The sequence below is a fragment of the Petromyzon marinus genome, chromosome 1, assembly GCF_048934315.1.
Source record: "Petromyzon marinus isolate PM22_M1 ecotype Great Lakes invasive population chromosome 1, UKy_Petmar_22M1.pri1.0, whole genome shotgun sequence".
NCBI classification, from domain to species: domain Eukaryota; kingdom Metazoa; phylum Chordata; class Hyperoartia; order Petromyzontiformes; family Petromyzontidae; genus Petromyzon; species Petromyzon marinus.
This window is the reverse complement of record NC_133667.1, coordinates 24,058,111-24,086,040: the sequence shown is the minus strand read 5'-3', so window position 1 is coordinate 24,086,040 and position 27,930 is coordinate 24,058,111. Positions and strand designations below refer to the sequence as shown.

The 27,930-nt window shown below is 42.2% G+C and overlaps 1 protein-coding gene across 4 annotated transcripts in view; it reads left to right on the top strand.

Annotated features, from left to right (window-relative positions):
- The first annotated feature begins 18,967 nt into the window (after nt 1-18,967).
- LOC116938531 (semaphorin-4B-like) overlaps nt 18,968-27,930 on the top strand; it is a 185,057-nt gene continuing 176,094 nt past the window's right edge. For 2 of the 4 annotated variants that reach the window (XM_032945722.2, XM_032945762.2), the window contains exon 1: nt 18,968-19,086. The gene's annotated coding sequence lies outside the window, so the exon portion shown is untranslated. Of the gene's footprint in view, nt 19,087-22,689; nt 22,985-27,930 lie in introns of those variants that run through there. The other 2 variants (XM_032945791.2, XM_076065886.1) reach the window with 2 other exon arrangements.

Below are 27,930 nucleotides of genomic sequence, written 5' to 3'. Positions count from 1 at the left end.
ACACCACTAGGAGTTGTTATAACTAGAAAGAAAATACATTAAATAATACAGTAAGACCTTTCGATTGCAACACAAGCAACCGTCATCAGCTAGAACAAAATTTGAGAGAGAAAAAAAACACAGACACACAAGCAGAGAGAGACAAAACAACTATTATTTAATTTATTTTTTCTTTCAAGTGACTTTACCGAAAGAACCAAAGAGTAATTCCTGCAGTCGCGAAAGCTTAAAATAAAGTTTTTTTTAATAACTACTTACTGCCTGGTCAAAGACCCCAACGCAGAAAGCGTGGTCTCCCACGAAGCTCATGGTCCACCATAAAACCGCATCTGCGCAAACCACGGCGGACGCGGATACCTGATGGGTGCACAAATGGAAGATACTCAAATAAAACTCTCCAGAACAGACCGTACAACAACAAAAACAACATCACGAGGGCAATGCCCGATTCACAAACGCGAAGGAGGCATCACGGCCGAATGCGCTCCCACTGCTCCTGACGAGGAATATTTTGCTGTTTTTATTCTGTTTTGCACAAGTCAACATAGTCACTTTAAGATGTTTTTCTTGTTCGTGTTTTTGTTTTTTGTTTGTTGCGGTTGCACCCGATTCAAGAACCGAATGGCTCACAGGGCTATACCAAAATAAATGAAACTGAAAGCTGGAATCTTGGCTCGACTCACCTGAATGTGAAATTGCTGTTGTCTATTCTAGATTTGAAGCTTTCGTGACTGCAAGGAGCCATACTCTTTGGTTCTATTCGATAAAGTCACGTAGGTAAAAAATAAAACAACAAAAAATAAAAATGAAAATAAAAGATAAAAATAAAAAACACGACGTTTCGGCCACAACACAAGTGGCCTTCATCAGGTGAAGGGCCCAAACTGTCCAGAGGACAGCGTTGGAGTGAAGAAAGCCAAGCGCAGGTGGCCTCCTTTTTGTTGTTTTATTTTTTACCTACGTGACTTTACCGAATAGAACCAAAGAGTATTTATTGTTGTTGTCGCCGCTCTGCGTCTGCAATAAGCGTACACGAAGTGGGCAAAAGCAAAGCACTCTCGCGTGTCAAGAGCTGCTGGGGCAGGCAAAAATGCAACAGCAGCGGCGTTCCGTGAGCAACTTTCGTGGTCTCCACCACCTTCACTCGCACTCTGCTTCCTCCCTCTCACATGCGCGTCGCCACTATTTAAAAATATATATAACATTTAAAATATAACCCCGAGAATTTCCAAATAGCGCTCCAGTAACGGTACAGGCTGGTCCACATATCTCGTGACCCCCTCATTTAAGTCTCCAAAAACGCAATATTTTTGGGATTTTGTTCGAGTAAGGTTTTGACGTGAAACTTTCGTTGACTGCGCGGAATTCATATTCGTTGGTTCGTTCGGTAAAGTCACGTAAATAGAAAATAAAACGAACATTAAAATAATAAAAGACCACAAACCTTGCGACGTTTCAATCGTAACGCAAGCAGTTGTCATCAAGCCACCACTTGTGTTGCGATCGAAACGTCGTGAGGTTTAGGTTTATTATTGTATTTTATATCTACGTGACTTTACCGAAAGAACCAACGAAAATTGTTAAAGTAAGGTTAATTTAAAACATAAATTAGTATGCAACGGGGAAAACAATGTTAGGGGTCAACTCGTTTAGGGATCACAATACATCTGGACCACCCTGTACACTGAATTGTTCACGAATACACACAACTGAGATGATTAAACCCCGCGAATATGCCGGGAACAATCTAGATTTGAAGTTTTCGTGACTGCAGGGATCCATACTCTTTGGTTCTTTCGGTAAAGTCCCGTAGGTAGAAAATAAAATACATTTATTCGGTAAAGTCACATAGGTATAAAATCAAATAAACAACGCTCCATGAATTTAATTTGGCCACACCCCATCATCCATCTTTTCCCTACGTATTTATTCATCTGTTCATAGCATTACAGGAATATATCCGGGTCCAATAACATTGTTTTTATGTTCGTTTTCCTTCCACCCCACACCCCAAAATCAGCACGGTTAGCTACGTACGGTGCGAAAGACGTTCAACACACAACATGGAAAACAAAACAACCCCGAGTCCATGCACAGGAGATGACTGAAGCAGACGATCCATATCAGGGAATTGTGCAGGACGATGTCATGAAGGGGATGCGTTTATTTCGTATCATTCATATCCGTGGTGAAGAGTACCATTCAACTGTTTACATTAACTATACTGTCGGGTAACATCGGGAAGAAATTATATTGTAAATTTGAGAATCGAATGGCTTAACGCCTGAGCGATGCCATGGATTCGCATTCTCAGAGGCCACTGTAGCCAACTCCTTCAAGTAGCCCATGGGTCAGAGTAGACATTGGCATCACTTAAGGTTGAAACAACTATAGTCATAACGATATATATTTTTTGCAAATAAGAGTTAATTATTTGCCAACCTGGTTATTTAACATGTGTATTACATTATTCGCTGTTACTGGCCACATAACTATATTGAACCACTCAAGGTAAATAATATTAAGTGGTACTGACAAGTTAAATATCTTGTCTGGGCTCATGGACTCAAGGGGGAAGTGAGACCAACCAACCTCACTCATTAGTCGCTAGATGTCGCGAGATAGCCCAAAAATCGAGTCAGAAATGTCAAATATTAACCACAGTAAACTGATGCGGGATCCTTCATAAGCATCTTGGTTCGCTCAGAAATCTACACAATTCTCTCGTCCCAAAAAGTTGGCAACACTTGCGGCAGGGCGACTAATCGTTCCGGCCCCTTGTGTAGAAGTCATATATACCGCTTATACTACAATCCATATTAAAGTACATTGTATAAATTGTACACACTCGTCTATAAATTGAAATTTCTATTGAATGTAATTTATCGTGGATTTTTAATGTGCACCGTTTATTTTTGCTTCATTTTCCCTGCTGACGTGGATTAAAAACACTTCCCGATAAAGCTTGTCCCCAACTCATCAACAATTGAAAAGTGTTCATTTTACATAATTACCACAGTATTGTATGGCCAGATAACACGTTGCATGATATGTAACATGAGCACATCTTTAAAAATGTAGTTTTGAAATCATGTATAGCTTATGGACCTTTTTCCCAACTTCAAGAAAACAACGAATAAGACAGATATGTTGCAGTAATATACTATGAATATAGTGCAAAAAAATGCAGTCTGCTGAACAAGCGTTGAAGAAACGTCACTGATCACACACGTTTGTCTTCTAAGGCAGCGTCGTTGACGAGTGTGAGTTTTACGTTCATTTTCCTTGTGCACTGCTGCCAACGCAGCATCGCCAAACTATGTACAACTATAATCCTCGGGTGCCATTATTTGAGCTTAAACACAAGAGGGCATTGGTGAGTCGAGCAAATAGTCCACACACAAGCGTGGTACATCATCTTCAACAAGTGGTGAGCCGTCACAGCTGCACTAGACAAGCATTCGTATATATTTCAGCAGTGAAATAACGAGCTTAATTGTAAAGCCGAACAAAGCAGCACTTACTTAATCCATAATTTATATTTGCAGTTGCGTTATCAGCATACAAGCACAGACGAAATGTTTTCATTCATACATTTTTATCTAATATGCATTGTTCTTGTATTTATAACCAGGTGAATGAAATATATCCTTAACTTGGTGGTTCATGAATATTTAATATTGAAACTTTATTTATTCTTTATACTTCTTAAAATACCAATTTTTGAGATGACAGCACTTTTAAACATATGCCAAATAATCCCTCTGAAGTGTACGATCAAATGTGCTAATGCTTTCCAATGGGTGTCTTTTGTAGTCATTGGAAGACATGTTCACTCATTAGATAAAATACATTTCATCATGGGTGAAATGCCTAGGATGTCATCTTCAACAATTCTGATAAAGCACTAACCAGGGCAAAACGATAACACTGACAGCCACCGAGCCACCTTCCTACTCGATGGCATTGCCAAAGCTCTCTATTATTGTATTATTTTCGTTATCCTTTTCTAGCAAGCACACACATAGAGTATACGAGTGATATTCCACAAAAGCACTCAATTCAAAAGAAGCATAGCATAACTCTTAAAACCATGAGCTGGGGTTAATGACCTGAAATCCATTCCTGACCATAACTATAATCGGTGGCGGCTGGTATCTGAACTAGTCCCACTTCACCAACCAGCAATGACCAGCGCGGTGAAGTTTGGCCTTGCATCCCCATGGCCGGTATAGGAGGCCTACATGCTGAAATTGATTGACAATTTGCTAAAAATCATAACCTTGCTACATCGTAGGAGCTTGAGAGATGGCGACAACTCGGGCAGTCGTTCATCCAGCAGTGAATTGGAGATTATGATGATGATGATGATACCACAACCTAGTTCTACAGATATATAATTTGTGCTCGGGCTGCATATGTATTCACAAATGTATTATTAGGTGTGTGTTAACCGGGTCGGATAAACATACCCTTGCCTTAAAGCGCACTTTCTTGTGGCATGTTATAACACATGACACCAATGCCTGTTAATGTTAGAAATGCAGACACAATCCCAGCGGTGCAGGCTCACGTAAGCGTGGCATGTTTGGTCTGATATATTTAAGTCTTGTGCGGGGCTCAGTCCACCACCACAGTCTTGTCATGTCTGGTTATAGCAGTTTTTATGACAAGTATTTTGACGGCTGCCTTGGGCATTCTACATCACATTGACAATAAAATGTTATAGATTAAAATGTTTTAGGGTATTATGTTTTTACTGTGGTGTGTATAGGCATGTGCAAGTATCACAATAAGGCACCGATGTAGGACACTTTTCAAAGACGTAAGTGCGTATGTGTAGCATGTAGCTGCCAACATTAAAACTTTTAAGAATATAGCATGTAAAAAAAATGCGATTTCTTATAATGTACTGTAGTGCTTTGTACCTCGCGTGTGCAGTTGATGTCATAAATATAGTCAGGACTTAGTTTATTTACTAAACATATTCCAGGTTGCTTTCAAAACTAGCAGCCACGAGTTTAATTTATGTCACCTTATGCATTCGTGGGCGACACATTCAACCACAAAAAAGGCCAATGCGATTACAACCAACGTCGTTGAAATTATAATTACGCCGGAAATAAAATAAAGGTAATAATCTTCCAAGTACAGATTTAATTATAAAACAGTATCCAAGATTTATGTAACTGGTTCTAGTGGTCAGAGATCACTCTCTGTTGTCACCAACCTCAATTGAGCATTACTGCACTGTAAGATTACTAAACATCTCTTATTCTCTGTAGCTACTACACTCATTGGCTTGCAATTATCTTTTCATGAACAACCTATGTCTGTAGACTAAGTAGGATAGTAATGTCGGTCAAAATATTATTTTTGAAACGAACATGAATTCTTGTTTGCCTGTTCAAGGAACCATCACACAATGTGACCTGGATGAGTGTGAATGGAGCTATTTTTGGCACGTTTTTAAACACAGCTGGGCCAGTGGATGATGGACCCTAGCGTTGGAGAGCTGAATGGGGGCTGAGCCTCCCTTCTTCATTCTTATAGTCAGAACAAATACAATTTCAGGACAATATTCAACATCCACAATATTTGTATGAGGTTGGACAAAATGCTCAACTTAGTCACATTTAGTTGTGGGCATCAAAGCCTTTCATCGTGTGCAAATGGAGTGAGGGCTAGAGCGGATTGCATAATGGGAAAAAAGCACACCATATCACTCATTCTTTTTAGCATTTAACATTAAACCTTATGAAAGGGACCCCGGGGTCCCCTCTCGCATAAACATTATATTAGAATGTAAACAAGATCTTTGCTCTTTTTCACCAATGGGTTTGAAGGATGGTGGCAAGTATTGTCTTGTTAAACTATGCCTTTAAGACTGAAAACTACTTACCTGTCGTACCTCTGTTTAAATACACTATCGAAAAAAATATTTACACCCTCTGTCAATCATCGTGTTTCTCAATGTGGATTTGTGAACACACTTTGTAAACAGTACATAAAATAGTACTGGTTTTCATTGCGCTGTTCATATTGTAACAAGCGTTTATACCAATGTTACTCTACAGAGTAGTGGGTCGCCGCTCCTCTTATCTGCATTGATACGAGCGGTATGTGGGGACTTAACCGCAAAAAAACTATCTGCACAGATGCATATCTGCAGGTAATAGGATTGTCATCGATTGATCCTGGCTGCAGACATTGGTAGGTCACAAATAGTAATGAAGATAAGAGAGCAGTTTGACTGTATTATGCATACCGTTATGCCAAAATAAAGGACTTAAGTCGTGTAGGCAGTTTGAGCAGCTTTGGATAAGACTTGTTATGATCCTGCCCATACCCGAGCATGGAGTGCATTCGCTTGCTCAGCTTTTGTGCGCATTCATCCTCGATGCTATGCTTGGACGACACGACAACAGAATGATCTGCGCCAGGTGGGTCGCGGCGTTTATGTGCGGGGTGGGACGGAGTCGCCAAAGATACATTTATTAATTACGATTTTGACTTCCGTTTATTCGGGACCCCGGGGTCCCCCCCCATAGCGTTCATTTGTTTAAAAATTGTTTAACAAAGGTGTGTAATGTTCCCCTTGAGTTTGTGCATGCCCGCCCGTTTTAACAAGGTCGTGGTACGGAATTATGGTTGACCCCAAGCAATTGGTCTGCAGTATCATTGACGAGGACCTAGCAGTGCGAGCAAGCACCAGGCAGCAGCGTACACCTGGAGTTCATGAAGTTCCAGCAGCAGCAGCGGCGACGTTGACCACCAGCAGTAGCACTGACAAATAGCAGCAGCAACAACACGTAGTACTAATCACACAGTCATCTCACCACATAAGGGTTTGTGCTCGGGCTTGTCTCACAGGCAGCGTTAAGGACAAGCAACAGCAGGAGCAACATAATCATGTGCAGCACAGTTATTACATTGCTACAGAATCTCGCTTTGGTAAAGCGCAGTGAGGTAGTTATAGAGTTGTGCAGTCAGTGCAACTGCACTGGAGCTCACAGGTCGTAGTGACGCAAGCACCAGGCTTTGAAGCGGGGGGGGGGGGGGGGTATTGGACCGGAGGCCTCTTTTTTGTTATTCCTTGCACCAGGGCCCATGCCAAGCATGCTACTTCACTGGGGAAAACACATTCTCCCACTTACTTTTTTCCATCCTTATACGTTATATCATATAACCACGCTCATCTCACAGGTTCATCAATTATCAAGGAAAAACTGAGGCTCTCAGTACTTATATTCTGGGTAGTGCCCTCTTGATCACGTCGCTCTCCACAAACGGTGATTTCACCTTGGCTGCTGAAGGAGGCACTGGCTCCCGGCTTTCATCCTCTGCCTAGGTGCGAGTGCTGCTCTTCCCTCTGTCCTCTCTCATCCTCGTGTGTAAATTACCACACCCTTTGGAGCTGCCTCACTCATGGGCAGCTATCCCCATGCGCTCTGTCTGGGTGGCAAACTCGAGCACATAAATGTTCCCATTGGATACCATGGGGGTGCTTTATTTGGCAAACCCACTTCCTGTTGTTTGAGTCAGCAAATTCAGATGTGCTCTACGGCAGTGTTATCTTAGTGGCAGGATTACGCTCTGGCCGTTGGATGACCTTCCAGCTAGCTTAGGAGTTACAACTCTTAATTATTGTTGTTACCTGTTCGAAAAATACACGTCTGAAACAGATCCAAACACATCAGTTGGAAACACATTGGAGAGTTCTGACCTGTGAGACTGCATTCTTGCCTCCTTAAACATTCTATGTTCAATGACAGAATCACATATTTAACCTAAGGATGACCCTGAAGCAAAGCCTGATAGTCCAAACCCCTTAATTGTTATTGTTTCCCTGTTGGAAACACATGACAAAACCCAGACCAAATAAATTATGGCCAGATATAAAATAGCCTATCTACACAGAGCGTAAGTTAACACTCCCTATCAGCTGTTATCAAGAGCCAGAATCTTGTTTAATGCCAATTTGCAACCAGGCCATCTGTGTGCCCGGGCCGTTGAATGATGTATTGACTTTTGACCACGTATCTTAAAGTGGGTCGAGTTGACCCTATTTTCTGTGGGTGTAATAAACATACGACGTGACGTCTGCTTTACAGTGAACATTAAAGGTTCTCTGACATCATTCGCAAGAGTAGGCCATTGCATGCCTGCATCAGGGACCAAATGTATGCAAAAAAAATGTTCATGATGGATCGCAATAATTATCCTCTCCTCGCAGAATATAGCCCCAGGTCAGTCTTGCAAATGCAATTGATCATGGTTTCTTGATTTATCTTCTGGTTAAACAAAATAAACTTGACACAATATATACATATATGATAATTACTCAGGCCAGATGGCTCAGCTTTCGAAATTGCCACTCGCAAAAGGAAGGTTGAAAGTTTAAATCCTGGTTGAGAGTTGATTTGGCCCATCATCCCTCTGTGGTCAATAAAATAGGTACTACTTTGTAAGGGAAGTTAACAGTGGTTGTCCTAAGGAGAGATTCGCCCCTGCTATTGGAGTGAGGAATTGTCACCACAGGTTCAGGGCTGTAAACAGGATATAATATCTGCCTCAGTGCTCATTTGAGCAGTAACTCACTTTTACTCGAACAGTATTCATAATTAACTTAATATTTTAAGAGCTATATTGATAACATGTCAACTCCAGTCCTTTGCATATGCAATTTTCTCAAATGGCGTTTCTCTTCAATTTCCCCTAATCTCTCGCTCTGTCCTTTCACCTGTCCCTTTATGCGAATGCCGTGTCAACCGCTGATTTTTAGGCTCTGTGTGGGCAACCTCCTGGCTCTTATTTGCATGCATTGGGCTTTGGTTGTTTGCTAAGCCCTCCATACAACAAAAACAAGATGATGGCTTGACATCTTTCAGTTGAATTGGTGAGCAGAGGGAAATACAATTGCGTGTTCGTAATTGACATAGACATGCCCATTTGAACCTTTATGGTGATTAGTTCCCCTTGGATATGTATGCTTTGACCAAGGGTGGGAACAAAATCTGTTGATGTGATGTGTGTCCTGCATTCTTTTTTATTAAAAAACTGGCACATTTATTCATAAGAAATGCAACTCATGAACATGGTAACATGTGTCTTCAAGTGTTACCCTTCCCTCTGACAACATGATTGTATTGTTTTGTTAAATTTTACGAGCAATATTTTCTGATATTTATACATAGAGACTTGTTGCAACGCAGGATCATGAGAGGTGATAACAACTTGGGGAGGACATCATCCAGCAGCAGATAACTCATGGCTGAATATGTTAATGATACAGACTGGGGGTGGAGTGATGAGGCAAGTTGTTGGTGCACTATACTATGAACCTGGTGACCTACGTTCGACTCTTGGCCATGGTTAACCTAAGTGCTGAGTGATAACTGAATCAGTCCCGGACTCCCTTTCTCTCCTTGACCCTCACCACTGCCCCACTCCCCCTCCCTTCACCACCCCTATACTAACCCAGCATGGGGAAGTATGGTCAAACAACCCTATGGCTGATAGTTTTGGCAGGCCTTCATCGAGCAGTGGATTGACAAATGTATTATATATAGTACAGCATATGAGAGAAAAATACAGTGTTGGAAACATACACTTAAATTTACACAAGATTGGATGGTATGCGAAGTGAGTTTTCTCCACACTAGCCCCGAAGATTGTGGAGAATATCGTCACAGAGATAGATAAGTATGCCGTTCAAATGATCTTAATACAGTAGTTTATCATTTCATCTGGAGCGAAGAGAGAGGAAATCAAAACTCAAGCTCCTACCAGAGGCATAGCGCCTTCACACATGATTGCATGCTGAACTTGTTTATCACAGCAGAGGAACATTTAAAATTCCTCGGATAACTCAAAGGTCAAGTGGCAAACCTCTAACCCATAATGTCGAGCACTGTTGGATTTTTCTAAGTTTTTTGTTCATGATGAGCACATCTGTGTTCAACCGATTTGTCTGCTGTAATACTATATGGCAGTGCAAGCTTAGGTCCCTCTTTCTTCTGTCACCTCTCATTAACTCTTGAGACTCTCCCGTGGGCCTATGCGGTAAAACCGTATTCCTTTTACAACTGAACAAATTACAAAGCATCGGACGAAGTCAATTCAAGTCTACATGTTGCTCATTTTTATATTCATATTCTTAGCTCTTTCGGTAAAGTCACGTTGAAGGGAAACAATAAAATAATAAAATATATATAAAACAATAAAAATTCTCACGACGTTTCGACCATAACGCAAACGGTCATCATCAGGTGTGAAAAACCTGATGATGTTGAGAGCTCATGAAAAACGTGTTGCCAATGTGGATAACCGTTTGTATGAATATGCCAAATATTGGTACAAACTGTAAAATAGGGACAATTAAACTAATTATTGGGAGTGGTGCACAAGCACAATTTACACAAAAAGAACTCAACACATTCGTCGATAGTACTTCCATCAAATAAAAATATATAATAGACGACATTTCAGAAGAAGGGCCATTGCCCAAAAATGTCACCCACAAAAAGGAAAGGTTTGTTAAAGATTGTAATTTGAGAAATGTATGTCGTGTAGTCTATTCATGGATGAATGCTGCAGCCGGAAATTATTTGTGGGGAGAATCCTTTGGCTTGGGAGCCACCGCAAAGTATAAACCCAGAGACCCTTGGCGTTCTGCTTCGCTGATTCGTGAAGATTTTAAGAAAATCAGTTTAATCTCCCATTGGTGGTGTCAAATAGACTTTCGCCAGGAATACATCATGCAGAAGTTTATAATGCATTTTGTGTCAGCTTAAAACGTGGACAATTTTTGTTGTTGCTGAGTGATTATCTTTGGTGACAAGCGCAAGCGTTTAGCGCACTGCACTGTGAACATAGCGACCAGAGTTCTTATTCGTGGCCATGGCTAACATCAGCTGGCCATTCTGAACTGAGCTGCATTGTAGAAAATGGTCAAACACACGGTGCGAGGAGGCTTCCATACAACAGTGAATTAGCAAAGGTGTAAACATTATGAACTTGAGAGAAACATAGTCAGTTAGCTTTGCCTCTCATTTTCACGTATTTTTTATGGCATGATATTTTACCATCGCGTGGTAGTTAAACTGCAGTAAACATAGTGTTAACACTTTTAAATAATTTACATCCCTTTGGCAATCTACTGCTGGATAAAGGCCTCCCCATACGGTGTTGGTCAAGGGAGATCTCTGATCATATTTCACCATTGCAGTAAGCACAGGTTGGCGAGGTTACGGTGGTGGGGGTGTGGAAGCATCTGTTTAGATATCGCTTTGCCAATTATGTAAGCCAAGGCCAGGAATCAAACATGGGTCACTGGGTTCACAGTGCCATGCACTAATCACGGCACCACCGCTCCATTATTATTAAACATATACGGTAAGGTTCTATTGACCTCTATGGAGTCTTTCATGTTTGTTTCGCCACTTAGCTTAACTAAAGGATACAAATTTGCCCAAGGTGGTAATTTACAAACTGTCTGGAATGGTCATGATTGCGATGAATATCGTCATCATCATAGTCATGATGACCATTATGTTCATCACAGCATGGCAGACCTCGCAATGTAAGAGCACGATGAGAATAGCGTGCGAGCACTTTCTCAACCGGCAGCCTCTCTTCAGCACCATGTGTGGCTTGTCAAACGCTGAGCGATGTTTTAACAAAAGTCACGCACAAATGTAATAGGGAATATCCCGTGTTTGGATTGACAGTGATTCCTTGAGATGCATGGGTGAACTTTGAAGTCGTTGTTTATTGTTAGAGTCAGCACAGCAAGGGGAAAGTGTAATGTTTGCACATTAAGCATTCAGCCCTGCAAATAAGGAGGCAGTCCTGGTTAACCCAATGAAGGCTTGCGTTTTTATTTTTAAATGAGAACTGTACTTTCATAATTACATACAACACTGTGGCATGCTACTGTGGTGTAATAATGAGATACTCTGGAGTTGCGATCCAGAAGTTGCCGGTTCGATCTGGCTACGTAACTTGCTAAATGGGGTTCATTTTTGTGCAAGAGATTCAATTGATCTCCCAGCATGGCAGCTGAAACAAGGGACATGTTACGTAAATATTTTCCCAGCAGTACGAGTAGACTCCCTAGTTGATTGGTAGTATGGTATGTCACCTAAGTTTGGGTAAAGTGTGAGTATTCCCATCTCTTCCAAGACATCTGGATAGAATGGAAGAGGAGGCCAACATACCCTCGAGAGGCAAACTCTATAGCTACCTCTAGTGGAGGTTTTTCCTCCAGCAGTTACATCCGCAAATAAATTGCAGGGTTGCTCCTTATCTTGCCACACTGCATTGCAATTCAGAAAAAAACGATGCCTCATTGCTTTAAAAATGCCCTTTTGAAATTGTAATTAGAAGTTATAAAAACAAAATTGGCATGTAAAAAAGGTGCACTGTCACAAGAACGGTTTGATTAAAGTTAAAATAGAATTGTTACCCACTAAATGAAGTCATCCGTGTTTAAGAGCTGCCTTTCTCACCCTGGCTGGCAGGAGAGGCAGGTGGTTCCCGAGTTCATTCTGCTGGAACGACAGTGTCGTCCAAACCAAACAGCACCTCTTGTGCGGTGCAGTAGCGAACTGCACAGTCATGCGTTCCGCTGTTATAGTCAATGTCGAGCACCTAGTTCCCACCACTGCAAGCGATGAGTTGTTTTAAACCGTGGAGTAATTGGCCTCAAATATATTCGTTGCTAATATACATTTTCTCACGTACCTTTTCCCCCCTCTTTTTTGTTTAACGTTTAAAAAATGAAATTTTCGTATGTGTGACATTTATTTTTCAGAGAAGGGGAGCAGCGGTGCAGGGGACGGCGTGCTGCACTGTTAGCACGGAGACCTGAGTTTGATTCCTGGCCATGGCTAACACCAGTGGCGAGCGGTATCTGATCCAGTCCGCGGACCTCGACCCACTACGTTCACCAAACCCAAACTGACCAGCGTGGTGATATACAATCAAACCATCTCCAAAATCAACGCCATGCGGGAAAGCCTTCATCCAACAGTGGACAGGAAAGTGCTTCATATCATAACACTGTATTATTATGTTAATGGTTTACAATCAAATTATAGAGAGATAGTTTGGGATTGAAAGTTGCATTTCGTCAACACGTTGAGCCTGCCGTCACCAACCTCAACAAATATTGGGCAAATTAGATTCTGCTGTGACTGTTCCACCTGAAGACGGAAGCTTGTGTTGCCTCCGAAACGTCGTGATTTAATTGTTCTCTTTTATTTTATTTTACCTACGTGACTTTACCGAAAAAAAACAAAAAGTATGAATCCTTGCAGTCACGAAAGCTTCAAATCTAGAATATTACGCAACCGTTTGCAAAGAATTACACTGCGCTGCCCAGGGTGTGCGTTATCTGAAGGCCGTGTCTTCATCGCCGTGCTGATTCCTGTGAAGGAGAACCAACGCTCTCGCTTTAATGTGGCTCACATGTTGGTGAGCGTCCGTGCTGTGAGCTGAGAACACATGTGTGGCTCTGAATTCAAAGGTTTGCGTTGAAAAAGAAATGTTTGAGTCATGGAACCTGGAACGAAATGTCAGGGATTAAATGGAACACCTGGTAAATATGAGCGAGAGAGAGTCTCCGACTGTGGAGCATGCATGTGTTTCTTATTAGCCTGCACGTTCAGCTTATAGCAATGCAAAGTCGATCAAAGAAACCAGTCTTTCTCTTCTCGCAGCAAAAGGCACTGCGATTTAAACAGTTGCATTTTTATAAAAGCACCTACTTTTATTTTGCTGTTCTTTTTTTTAGTGCTCGGTATTTTACGCATTATATTGATTTGTGGTAAGTATTGATCAATAATAGTGCAATGTATTTTTTTACATATATATGCAGATATCAATAATGTCTTTGGAGCATGAAAGAGGGTATGCACGTTGCATGAAAGGAAAGTTGATATTTATAACATAACTCAAAATGTAAAATGTAAAAAGTGCAAAATGATCATACTATAACAATAATTACATTGTTATTACAAAGCAAAGACGGTGCCTTTCTTTTGTTCTCCCAAGAGAACTTCAACCAATATTAAAAAAACAGTGCTCAATTAACAATATGATGGTTGTATTTTTTAAGGTTCATACTTTAAGATAACCGCAGTGGTGTAATGTGTATTATTTAATCTAAACCAGTCCACTCGTATTCATTCCATAAACTGCAAGGTTCTTAAGTGCTCTGTCGATTAGGTCTTTGAACACTGGACCCCCTACTGAATAATTTACAAGTTTCTGGTAGGGTGAGCAGGAAGAAATTCTAACCATATACGTATATATCGTGTATAATGATGACATGCCTTGATTCTTGGTAGGCGATGCTCGGATATGGAAAATGATAAACTGCATTCGTTTTGTATCAAATTCATATCCATTCACAATGCCTCATGTAGCTGCTTAGGATGCCATTGAGATTCCTTCAAATTGCTGCAATGGAAAAAGATAGTGCATATAGTGGAATCATGTCGATGATAAATTACGGTACTGTACCATGGCTTGGGATTTCGTTCACAGCCAAGTTATAGACAAAGAGATCTTTAGTCTATTGAGACACAACACTGTATTCATGTTTCATGTTACAACTTTGAATCTAAGAATAGGGAGTTTCTCCTTTTTTTCTGGCAACAAAACTGAAACCTTTTTACAAGGAATCATGTCTGCATTAACCACAATACTTGTGGTCAGAATGCAAACAAAAAACACCCTGTAATATATGCATTGTCCTTGAAACTTATTGGTCCACACCAGAGACAGCTTTTTTTTTAGCCTCGTCTCAAACGATGCTAGACCAGAGGACGCCAAAAGGCGTACATCTCAAACACAATGCACTATCAAAATAATGAGGGCTCGGGGTAAACATCTACATCATTGGACCTCCTTTGCCAGGACCAAAATATAAGAATAGGGGTTTTCCCCTTTTTTCTGATAACAAAACTGAAACCTTTTTACCAGGAATCATGTCTGCATTAACTTTGAATCTCCCAAAAAACGGATCCTTTGCGTTACATTATACTATTTTAGAATTGTATTACGTGATAACATTGAATCATTTACAGCTCTTTGTCAGCCCACGACTGGGTGAAGGGCCTCCCAATGCCATGTCAGATGTGGCGGTAGTTTGATGCTGCTTCTCCACGTAGGGCTCGTGTGGGTGTGGTGAGGTGTGGATGCGGGACCGGTTCGGACATCGTTCGCCACTGCCGTTTGCCGTGGCTGGGAATCAACCCGTTTCACAGCACAGTGCGCTAACCACTGTACCGCCACTCCACCCACTGAATTGCACGAATGATTAAAATAAAGACAAAATGTTGTGGGTACCGTAGGTGTTATAAAAAGTGTCATTTTAGCTATGGGTACTGTGTGAATTTCCACGACGATAGATTTGATTGAGAGTTATTGCTGCCAATTAGCATGGTTGGCTACGTACGGTGCAAAATAAGTTCAACGTACATAGATACAATCGGAAAATGTTGTTAAACCAAGGGCCATACTGCGCATCATGGTGTTGAGTTGCAGCGAGAGAGTATGGCCTGGAACCTGTATTCGTTGATTGGATCCTGTTAAGATGTGTTACATGTGGAGCTCTTTGTGAAACCACTGATGGATGAGGGCCTCCTCCCTCATGCCGTGCGGGTCGTGGGGAATTATTTGACCAAACTTTTGCACGGTGGTTGGGTTGCATTGTGAAGGCGGGGCATGTGAACGTGAGAGCATTGTAAGTGCAGTACAATAGTGGATTTTGCTGCAGTGCCCTCGGTTACTCACCACGTAGACACTTGTTAGAAAAGTGTGCGGTCTGTGGACAAAATATTAGGACACTGAGTCACTTCCAGCAACACCGTGAGTCCATCAGACTCCTTAAGTAAAACCACCAGTTCTGACGCTTCTATTCTGCTTATTCACCTGGGTGGTCTGGTGTAGGTTTGTTCTACTGGTACATATTATTTACCTGAATGTTTGACATTTACCTTTCAAGCAACAGTTACACCATTTACTCTCAACCTCTTCCAAGATATAAAAAAAGCAGAAAATGCTTTATTTTATTTTATTCAGACACTGATTTTTCTATTATAAACCGTACAAACACTTGCGGTGTGCTAGAGCAATGGCAAACGCCAGGACAGTGTTAGATAAATGACACTTTATTTAACGCGTGCCTTTTATGACTTTCAGACTTCCTTCCCGAGCCCCCCACACCACACCACTCCCTAGCAACGTTTCCTTTGATGTGTTTTCTCATCGGCGACCTCCCCCCCAACACACCCACCCAGCCAAAACCCCGTCTGCTCGTCACGAGCGCGTGCTCCTAGGCAGACGTGGACCCAGGTGCCGAAGGAGGAGGGTGTGCGCCCTGACGGCGGCGGCGGCGTGGCACGCCAAAGGGCCGCCGCGTTCTTCCCCTTCAATAAACAACGGCCGCCCCCTCCCCGGCCCTGCGTGGAAAAGCCCACGGGGCGTGACCGATCGGCCGCAGACGGCGCACCTGGTTTGATGGCAAAGCCCTCGCAAAACAAAACCAAAACCCCCAACCACGCAGCCCACATCCGGACACGCGAATTAAAAGCGGTGACGTTGTCGAGCCGTCGCGTTTGACTCAATCATAGCGCATTATTGATATTATTATATATGTGTGTGTGTAATAACCGCCACGACGGCCTGAAACGCCATGGGGATCCCTTCATCCAGCAGTGGATTAATGAAAAGGATCTCCCTGCACACGGACAACTGTGGGACGTGTATTTCGACTGGCAATAAGAGTGGGAATCTTACAACAAAATTAGACCACATTAGGCCTAAATTTGTTTTGTTAGACATTTGCTGGGATTTGCCTATGGACAGACACGCCCGGGCAATATGAGTGTGACATCTTCATAAATTTCTCTGGGGCCGAAAACAGAAATGAGCTTCGCTCGAGTTTAACTTCAGCAAGACGACAGTTTCACCTGAATTAAGCTTTGGGATAATTTGGCTATAAGCCTTCAAAGGCTTTATTATCATTATTGGGTAACGTACAAAGTTGAGGATCTATTCGTGTAAACGGTGATAAAAATGAGTCTTTGTCTTACTTCCCAATGAGGCATTGAGTAAATGCCAAAATACCATAACTGTAAGAAAGTTCAAACTCATTCCAACAATTGTGCTCTGTACTCTGTTCCTGTTGGTTTCATCATCAATTCAACGTGACATCAGTGGTAACGTACGGTAATTGTACTTTGAAAATACGACCTTTTTTCTGTTCGTCCTGTAATTGCGCCGCAGCAGCAAAATTAGTCTCGGAATCAGAATCGGTGACGCATTTTTTTTCGTGCATCAGGCAGCCCTTTGTTTTTCAACACTGAGTCACATTTGACCTCGGAGATACTTTTTTAGCCGTGTGCACAAAGTGCACATGCAATGCACATCAAACAGAGTTAGAATCAAAGCAAAGTGGATCACGGTGAAACCCTCCACGCCACTCTGCCCACATGCAGCTTCGCAGGGCTGATGAGCATGAAAGTCACATTTCATGGTGCAGCATTGTCAAAAAATACGACGGTAACGATGACGATGATACACGTTGACGCATATTATCCAATTGCTAAATAAATAAAGCACACACACAGCGTAGCTCCAATCGTGTTTGCATTAATAATGTTGCACAGCCACGTACACTTACTTGTGAATTCATGAATTGTTTCCTAACCTAATCTTAGACTCCTGGTACCATGTGCTGTTCCTGCAGAGGTTAAAACCTTAATACTCGCTAAAATACAACTTGTCCAAAACTTCCAAAACTCAACCTGTTCGTCAATAACGCTGCCTTCAAAGGAGAACATGTATAATAAGAGACGTTTCAGGCAATGGCTCCTCTTCATAACACATCACGTGGACATTATAGAAAAAAGCGCAATTGCCCGTGACATCGCCTATTATATTATTTCAAAGACAGTTACTGACAAAAAAATGTGAGTGTTTTGTGTGATTTGGGCTTGTGCACCACTCCCAGTGCAGTTTCCACCCAAAAAATTGGCAAATAAACTATGCTGTCAATGGAGATTTTCACCACTGGCTCAGTGCTGCCATCAAAGGGCATGCACCACCCATGCTTGTTTTTGATTATATAGATAATCTAATTTTGGTTATACCATACAGTATGGGTATGTGTATATGTATATATACACACATTATATATACGTTATATATACATCTTTGGAGTACAAATGTTTCTCAAATAATGTTTTGGACTACCATGCAAGTAGTATCATTCAGCATTCCAACTGCTCAAATGTTGCTTTTTTGGTATAGTTTGCTAGTGTAGTGCTATCATCAGATGTATTGATATCATCATCATAATTGTAAATTAATAATAATTGATGCAATAGTGGGGTGGGGGGGAGACTATCAGACGTCTATTAAATATTGCAGTTCATCAATTAAGCAGTAAATAACTGAGCATTCAAGCTGCGTTGCACAATACTCAATGAAATTATCAAATGCGCCCTCATAAAAAGTAAACAGGCTCAATGTGGATTACCGGTCAAATAGATATCCCATTACTTGCTGCACCTTTGTTTAACAGTGATGTCTAACCTTTTAAGTAAGCATGCTCATATAATGGAGAAGGCCCCGTTAGCGAGCTGCTAATATCGTGCTGGACCGTCCGTTTGGTGTCATGTTTTTTTGTGTGTTGAACCCTAATGGTTTAAAGGCGGCATGGAATTCGTGCCAGGATCCACCTTCTGGTGAAGTGCTTTACAGCCCAGGCTTGGCTGGACAGGGCTTTTTACTTCCTCGTGTTTTTGAGACCCCCCCCCCCCCCAAGGGGCTGCAAGATGATATCCCCTTGATGAGCACAAGCCCTGAGTAGTGTCGCAAGGACCCCACCCTCCCGATGATAAGTCGACATACACCACTCCCCCAACCTTATCCTCATCCCAACCCCTCCCATCCCCCCCCTCCTCCGCCACCAGCCCATGCATTGGCATCAACCCTCAATACCCTGAGCATGAAGCCACAAGCACCGCTGACGCCCGCTCTCAGCGAGTGACGCACGCGTCGTGAACAGAGGTGAGTGGCACTAGTGTGTCCAGCCACGTGGCTGTGTGCGGTATCATCTTCTTGACACGTTTCGGTCTGCCGAGGGCTCACACTTTAGATTATCCGTTGATTTATTTTATCCTCTGTGCATAAAACAATTGTGGACGAGCCTTTCTCTCCATTTAACTGTACAGAGTCTCCCTCCCTCTCTCTCTCTCTCAAGACACATGCAGCAGCCTCCTAAAGAACGCGCCCTATGTCGGCAATTTTGGCGAAGGGTCCCCTGGGATGAGAGTGAAGAAAAGACCCATCCAGTACAGCAATTAGCATGTGCCCTGGCTGGGCTTGGGTTCCACAAAGTGCAGCGACCTGTGAACTTTAGCGAAGGCACTGGCAGTGTGCATAGGCTGTTGCAGTCCACATCTTTATATATAATGCCCTGTGGGCTGTGTGCCCGCTTAAGCTGATTTGGCTGCCTCTTAGGGTGGGGTGAGTGTGGCTTGATAGGTTGGTTCGGGGGTGTTGGCTAAGTATAATCTGTGATTTTGCATGGACTGGCCTGTACAGCTATACAAAGCCCCTATGTGTCCTGGGACCCTTGCAATCTGCTGTCATGAATATTGAATTTATAAGTTGAAATAGCTGAAAAAAGAGTGATTAACACATTATAAATAAACTACGATGAATTACAATAGATAAATGTGAAAATAATGGTATATTTGTTATTTTTAAAACTTTGAGCATTCAATGCACTTGACTCAAATTGAAAAATATCCAGGGCATTATTCACATATTGCTGAATTATATGGTGCAAAAGTGATACTTAGAAAAGGTCATTCTCTGAGCTTATTTCTGGATGTGCATAATAATCCTTTAAAGAAGCTTAGTTTCACATTTCTAAAAACAATGCTAATGGAGGTAGCACTGCGAATGCTGTAAGAGCATTTAACAAAGCTTATAACAATTCTTAATAATGAAACGTGAAATCTCAGCAAAGTGGTGTTTTTTTCTGCAATTATCGCAACAAAACCATTACTGAAGCTATGTTAATATTGACAAGCTGGTATTTATGTGCATATTAACTCTGTATAAATGCACTTGTGTGTGTTTGTCATTCTGGGATAGGAACTGACATCTTGCCTTCATGGTTGACACTTATCTTGACAGAGGCCCCTAACAACAACAAAAACGTCCAGTGGATTTATTTTTCAGGGACAGATTAAAAACTGGGTTTGTGTTTTTTTTTAGTCACGCATTACTGTGGTCAGGCTTGTGCTTGCAGCGACGCCTATTATGGGCTGCGGTGTGAGTGCAGAGCTTCATGACATTTCTGCTGCCCGCGTGTCACGGGGGAGAAGACAAAGTTATTGCCAGCACTCCCAGTTGTACAGGCAACTTGAAGAATTCCAATAGGGTTCAAAATGAGAAGGTGACTGAGTGGCTCGGGGGAAGGGTGGCGAAGACCCACATCAGACTGAGCTTCGGATCTGAGTGACCGCTTGGAGTTAAAGGGTCATTTTTTTGTGGTGACTGTGCATACACACCAAAAAGGATGACTGCAACTAATTTGGTTCGCACTTCACTCTGAAAAGACATTAATTGGTAATAGCTGCACAGTGAACTGGGCAATTTTCTGCTCAGCTGAAAAGCCCTCTCAATGAATGCAGCTAAAACGAGTGAATGGATAATTTACACGGAGATATCTCTTGGTGAGACTGTGGCCTTTTTGAGACGTGGTAGCTCTGGTGGATGTTGGATTCAGCAGATATCCTTTCAACTGAAGGCGCGTTTAGGATGTACCACCCATTAAAATACACAGTGGTGCTTTGAGAATTATATATCATCACCATTATCTTAATGATACACAATTCACAACACAGGCATCATTTGTGAAACATCCAAACTATGTAAGGTCTATAAGTGTAACCTATAGTTTAACATTAATATGCAACATTCCAAATATCAATAGAGTGAAAAAAAATATTTCTGAGCATTATCAACAGAACTAGCAATAACCTACAGTATGTATACTGTAATGTCCTTTGTCTCATTGGGTCACGGTGTAGCCACTGCATTTGACTCACAACTCAGAAAATTTGGGGTTCAAATCCTGACGAGGGATCGACTCAGCCATTCACAATCCCCCTCTTCTGGAAGTCTACTGTGATTGTCCTCACCATAGATATGTAAAATTTGGCGCTCTGGCTCATGGCCATAAGCAGAATAAGCGCTGCTCCTCTGCTACTTTTAATTTGGAGATACGTTCACCTGTGACTTATTTTTCATCCATAACAATAGAAGGTAGCTGCACATCTTTTAACGCGTAACGATGCGTGTGCCTGTTGGTTGAAATTAATTCTTCCACTATTGACGCATACATGAACAGCTATTTTCACAATTAGATTATTGGCAATATAAATTGTGTGCAAATGATATCCTGAGCTAGAACCAACAAATAACACTACAAATTTGATGGTAGATAGGAGACAACCACTACTCCTAACTTGAATCAGAATTGTGCATTGTGACAATTCATCGAATCTCTTGGGGGGCGTGAATCATTACGTGTGACGACATCATCACCTGTGTCTTGGAAAAGGTCGTAGAATTCTCGTATCGTTTCCCTATCTCAAGTCGACGAGCCCCTTGCTCGCTACTTTGCAGGCGACTTAGATGCGTGTCGGGGAGCGAGCGTGGAATCTGCGCTATCTCTCACGCTCCGCTCACGTGCAACAGAAAACCAGCTGTTCCACGCGATCCTCTCGCATCAACGCGCCTTTCTGCCGGGATGGGACAACTGCTTGCTGTCGCGCGCTATTTGCCACATGGCAGCAAATGCGTACAGCCAGGCGCTCGAACAATGGTTGTCTTGTGATTCACAAGTGTCCCATGCATTTCTGCAGATAACGCCTGCCGTTTAACAAATCAATTTATACCGTTTGTGATTTGACGACGGATATTTTGACGAAATTATTTTTGCATCTCAAACGATTAATATAATCACAGAAATTCAACATGCTTAAGACTAAAAGGTGGTACAGGTATTGTATTTCCAATTTATATGTGGTAGTTGACTTAAAAAAATCTCATTGTGATAATTCATGCAGAAAATAAATAACATTTGACTTGTTATTAAAGTTTGTACTTTAGGTGTAAAATTGTCTGCTGTTTTAAATTCGTACTTGAAAGTGCCTGGAATGAAAGTTTGCATGAACGTGTAGTGCAGTCGCTGCAATTAGTCTAGAAGTGTGGAGGATGACGGACATGACTGCAAGGCATATTCACTCCACTACCATGGCACAAGACTTCCAGGCTGATTTATGTGTTTGCAAAAATAAATTATTCCATATTTGGTTACATTAAACGGCCACTTAGGAAGAAAGTTATATTGATTTATCTATTTTTATTACCATACATGCATATTGTCAGAGACTCCAATTTTTGCCAATCCTTGAATAAGGCCCTCGGCATTTATATCACTGGAGAGAAACTTCACACGTTGAATAAAACGTCGATCAGAGTAAATATAAGTTTGTCCGCCCACTGTGCAGTATCTCAGTATCACCAATCCACTTTAAAGCTCCTTGTGCTTTATAACGGGGGGGGGGGGGGGGGGAGGCCAAAGTAAATATGACAGTTGCATTCAGTTAAGTCACACCTGCTACGAGCATTTGGCTCACTCATCTAGAAATGCCTTTGCTTCAGCTCTGGCTGGCGGATGAGGACTCTGCCCCTGGCCCGCTGGCACAGCAGCAGTTGCGCCATGCTCGGTGGCACTGTGCCCTCTTGTTTGGGCGCACACAATAAGCTCCCTATTCACAGAGGACAGGGCAGCGCACCACTGAGCTGGACGCAAATCAACAGAACGGAAGCGGGCCGAGTTCCTTTAGAAGCAGCGGCGGCGTGCTCGGAATGAGGAGCAATGCGGGTAAGGTGAGCGAGCCCTGTGTATTCGTGCACTTTTAGCCATCCAGAATTCAGGCTGGGAGGAGGGCCAGTGATTGAACTTGAATTTAAATCTTCATGCGTGAAGAGTGGGTGTGGGTGTTGTTTTTTTGACGTAAAACAGTGCAGTTCATTAATAATGTTGGCCCCGATTGCTTTTTCTTTTTGTAATAATAATCAAAACGTGTGAAGGAGGGTGTTTTATGGATTATTGCGTCGTAAGGCTGTGAAGAGATGGTGACGGCTTGGAGAGGCCTGCATCCAGGAATGGATAGATCATGGCTGATGATACCGTTGCTGAAAGAGGGTTTATTCAGTTAAATAAAAAAAATATTTCAAGGTTATCACCCATAGGACCCTCAATACAGACCAATGTATCGCAATATAATTTCTTTAGACAAGGCAATCCTAATCTGGTCGTGATGCCAATTAATCTCATCAGTGCGGCGTTAGCCTGCTGAATCAATACTGATGGGTAGTTAGAGGCAGCAACCAACCACAAGATATATGGAGCTGAGAAATGTGGTGCCTATCTTCATTTCCACGAGTTGTCCCTTGTAATCACCATTAAAAACGTGTTGCTAAAATAATAATAATGGTGTTGTGACAGTGTATGCTGAACTGAAGATCTGGTGAACTGATCATGTCATCCATGCGCTTTAAATATCCTGGCTCACTGGTGACATATATGTTAGTCGTAAGTGTGCGTCAGGCCTTAATTCAATGTTGTATCATCTCACATTTGAATCCTTGTGACATAGCGTCATGGCTTTGGTATTTATAGCTTCTCCAAGTCGGGCGATTGGTATTGGCCTTGTGCTTTTCCCGTAAACGGTTGGCGTGACCTGCTTCACAATTATTCGTAGCTAGGATAGTGTGGGAATGTCATGCCAAGTGCTGCATGCTGCCAGCCTTATCACCTCGCCAAGATTTAAACTCCTTAACCGAACCCAGATTTGTAAGGTAAGTACGACACTGTATGTGGTTTTCATATAGAGACTTAAATATATTACTACTCTACTAGCTTGTCCTTCCCCCGCGCCTCCGCTTAGCTACGTACAGTGCAAAATAAGTCCAACATACATTTACAAATGGTTTTAAGTGAGTACAGTTTCTTCTAAGTCATTAAACTTAAGTTAATAGATCACCTTTCATGTACTTAACCATTTAATCATTCAAAAGTTTAACACCGCAAATGTATTTTTATAATTTACAGTGTGGCTTATTACTTGTAATTATTCATACATTTTTACCTTAGTTGGCATAAGACTATCCCAGAAGTCATGACCAAACATCTCATGAATCGGGCAATCGGCAAGGAAATGTAACTTGCGTCTACGAACTGATTAATCTAAAAATATTGTTTATAAATACATTCTAACAGTTTGAACAAATAATTACAAAAAAATAAAGTGCAAAAAAGCTGATGGGAATGTTTCCATTTCCTTAAAAAATGTCGACGAATAGTATATTTATGAAACATTGCCACACTTCCACGTGTGCACATCAAAAATGGGCACCATTTTTATTTCTTTGCCACAGCGTTACCACGACAACCCTGTCGATCACATGGGACCTCGCGCAGCCAGTCACGGCTCTGTTGCACGTGTAACGAGAAATAACATCATAATGATTTTGAACATACTTGAGTTTCAGATCTAAGCCTAACTTAATTTCCCCTGTGTTGCGGGCCACGTTCGACTTTCCAAGAAGGCTATAAACGTCACTCACTGTAAGCAACGCTAGTGCAGAAAAGCTGCATCATCTTAACATTACAGTATATTTGTTGTGCTTTAAAGGTGTATGGTCAGTAAGCAACGTGTGTAGATATTATCATTAAAATACGGTACCGTACTCTGTATTCTACAAAAGGAGCCGTCCATAAATGACATCACACACCTGGGGGGGGGGGGGGGGTCAGACAATTGTGACGATTTGTGACGGGGGGGGGGAGGTTTGAGAAATGTGACGTCACATCAACATGCGCAATTTTAAATAAATATAGACAACACGTTCTACTTTAGTAAATATACTTTTTTTAATAAATGCTTTCTCCTACAACATCAGAGTGCAGCGCTCCATTAAATACGCACTACAATGGCAATAGTTTAAAGCGATATGAAGCATGTTTTTTTGTGGGGGGGGGGGGCAGAGCTTTGTGATGTCATATTTGAGGGGGGGTCTGACTTTTTGTGACGCCGTGTGACGAGGGGGGGGGGCTCAAAAAACGTCCAAAATCGCGTGACGTCATTTATGGACGGCCCCAAAAGTCGCTGCTGTATTCAATGGTTATCTTCAGAGATTGCTCGGTAGTTCAGAGGTGACAGTACCACACAGTTACCAAAGAGTGCAGAATTTGGTCTTGCACTTGATTTGGTAATATTCTAGGACTGATCATTTAAATATCTCAATTTAAATATGATCGTCATGCTACACACTCTGAGCAGTGTGTATGGGAGAGTGTGAAGTTATTAAAAGCCACGTACATAATTTTTCAGGAGTTCTGTGCAAAATGTATCTTACAGCCCTTCTCTGACATCTAGGGGATGATGGCCGTGAGATGTTTGACTTGATTCTTTAGCTCATAACATTACGCTGATAGCACAATGGGATTAAAGGGAAGGGGGGGGGGAAACTCACAAAACCAAAGTTAACACATGGGTTGCTCGGTCAATGGCCAGGGTCAACGGCGGCGTGGTGTATTCCGCAAATATGCCCGACTGTGAGGGCGTACAGTATTAATAGGGGGAAGTAGTCCTGAGCTTTTGTTTACAGAATTCACGCAAAAGTGAACGCGACTCGCTGAGCTCAGCAACTTATTGCACTTGCTCACCACACCAAAAATATGGTCGGCTCTTGCCAAATATGTATGACCTTCAGTACAACCACACACATTGCACCGAGTTGCATGGCAAAGAACTAGCAACTGTGCCAAGACAATCGAAGTGAACGTTCGTCTATCCTGCGGAATTCATTTAGCTCCACCGTGCATCGCCTCGTGCTTTGTATTCCATTTTATTAGACCGAGAAAGGATAATCTATTTGAAGACGAGAAAGTTTCGAGATATGGATGTTGCGTCAAATGCAGGAAGTCAGCTGGAGGGAAAGAGAGAATAATTCAACGATCCACCATTGGTGTATGGGTCAGACCGCGTGAGCACAAGGCCAATGTGTGCCGGATACCCTCCCTCCACCCAGCACGGCCGAATAAGTAAAGTTGTCAGGCGAACAAAAACATTGTTGCACATCTGTTCACGCGACAACTTAAATTGGGCTGTGTCAGGTGGACGAGGGTGTACAACACACATTTGCATAGTTCTCACACGTGTCATGGCTGAATAAACTGCTATTATGAATCACAATAATGTCAACGAATGCCTACCTGTTGTTAAGCGATATAAGTGCCAGAGTGGGTTTAGGAAGATAATGGTCTCATTTGGATGATTTTCAACAATTCAGAGAAACCAAAAATGTCTGGATTGAGCTTATTTTTAAAGTGGGGGGGGGGGGGGGGTGCTTGCTGAAGGAAGATCTATAGGGGAGCTGGGGGAAAGGCCAAGTGGTAGAAAATGAAAGGCACTGCTTCACAACTCCAAGAAGGTGAGGGGGGGGGTTGATGGGGGGGGGGGGTATATATCGAGTATGATGAAATCAAAAGGAAAGCACAAAATCGAAGGGGATGGGAAGGAACGCGAAGCAAGAATCTGCCCTTGTTCATGGAACTCGAGAATATAACATGTTCATATCTGCTGTGCTTTTTTGTTAATTCGTTAAACGTAATTCACCATTGTACACTCACTGGATGCAATGCCTGACCCACGTCGGGAGGTCACGCTGGGATTGAGAGAATGCAGCGTACGCACAGCACAGGAAAGAAGCCACGACAATACGCAGAGCCGGCAATAATTTGTCGCGCAAAGGCAAAACAAAATGAACGAATGCCCTCCTGATTATTTTCAAACCCAATGACCAGCATTGTATCAACACAGCAGAAACATCTCGCGTCGGACACATCTGCCTGAACAGTGTGGGCGCCGTGGCCACGCTGCGAGCACAGACGATGGTGTGTTCACATTTTGCCGTGTCTCGATCGGATCCGACAGCTGTACGGCGATGGGGCCCATTTGAAGCTTCTCTGCCGTGCGCTATAAATTATCCTGAGTGATCGGAGTACGTGCCAGGCTTGTTGAGTCACGAGTCATTTCACTAGCTCGGGGGTTTTGTTTCTAAAGTTATATTTGAAGAAGCTGTCCTCGACTACATTTCATGACAGTTTATTCAGCATCGGGGTTTGTCTGATAATTATTGAGAATATTTTACACAATAGCTGGTGTTGTGTTATTACGACATCTTGCAAAAAAGGCAAATTCGATTTTCTTATAAACAATGTACGCATTAAAACAATAATGTACAGCCATGTATTAATCAACAGTTGAATGAAGGCCTCTCCATGCTCTGTCGGTCGTGGTAGTTGTTTGACCATACTTCCCCACGAGGGAAGGTTGCCAAAGGAGTTCATTGTACAGGACTGGTTCCGTTATCATTCGCCGCTCACGTTAGTTGTGGCCTGCCAATTGAACTATTTACGCATTACAGTCTGCTTTTTTAAAATAGATGTATACGACACTGACGACTTCTCACCTCCGATTAGCACTGTTGACTACGTAAAGTGCGAAAGAAGTTCAACATACATACTTTGAAACTTTATAACCAACCCTTTTTTTAAGCTCATAGAATATTAATTTTGCAATAAAGCAAACAGTATATGATGATGATTACTTCTTCCCCCGCCACAGGCATGTGTTTTTCACAAGACCTCTGTAGCACAAATCAAGGGAATGTAATGTGGTGATGTCACGGCCACAATGAGCAACCGCGCCACTCCGTGCATGTCGTTCGGAAGCCATAGGGTTAAAGATGGCGATACGC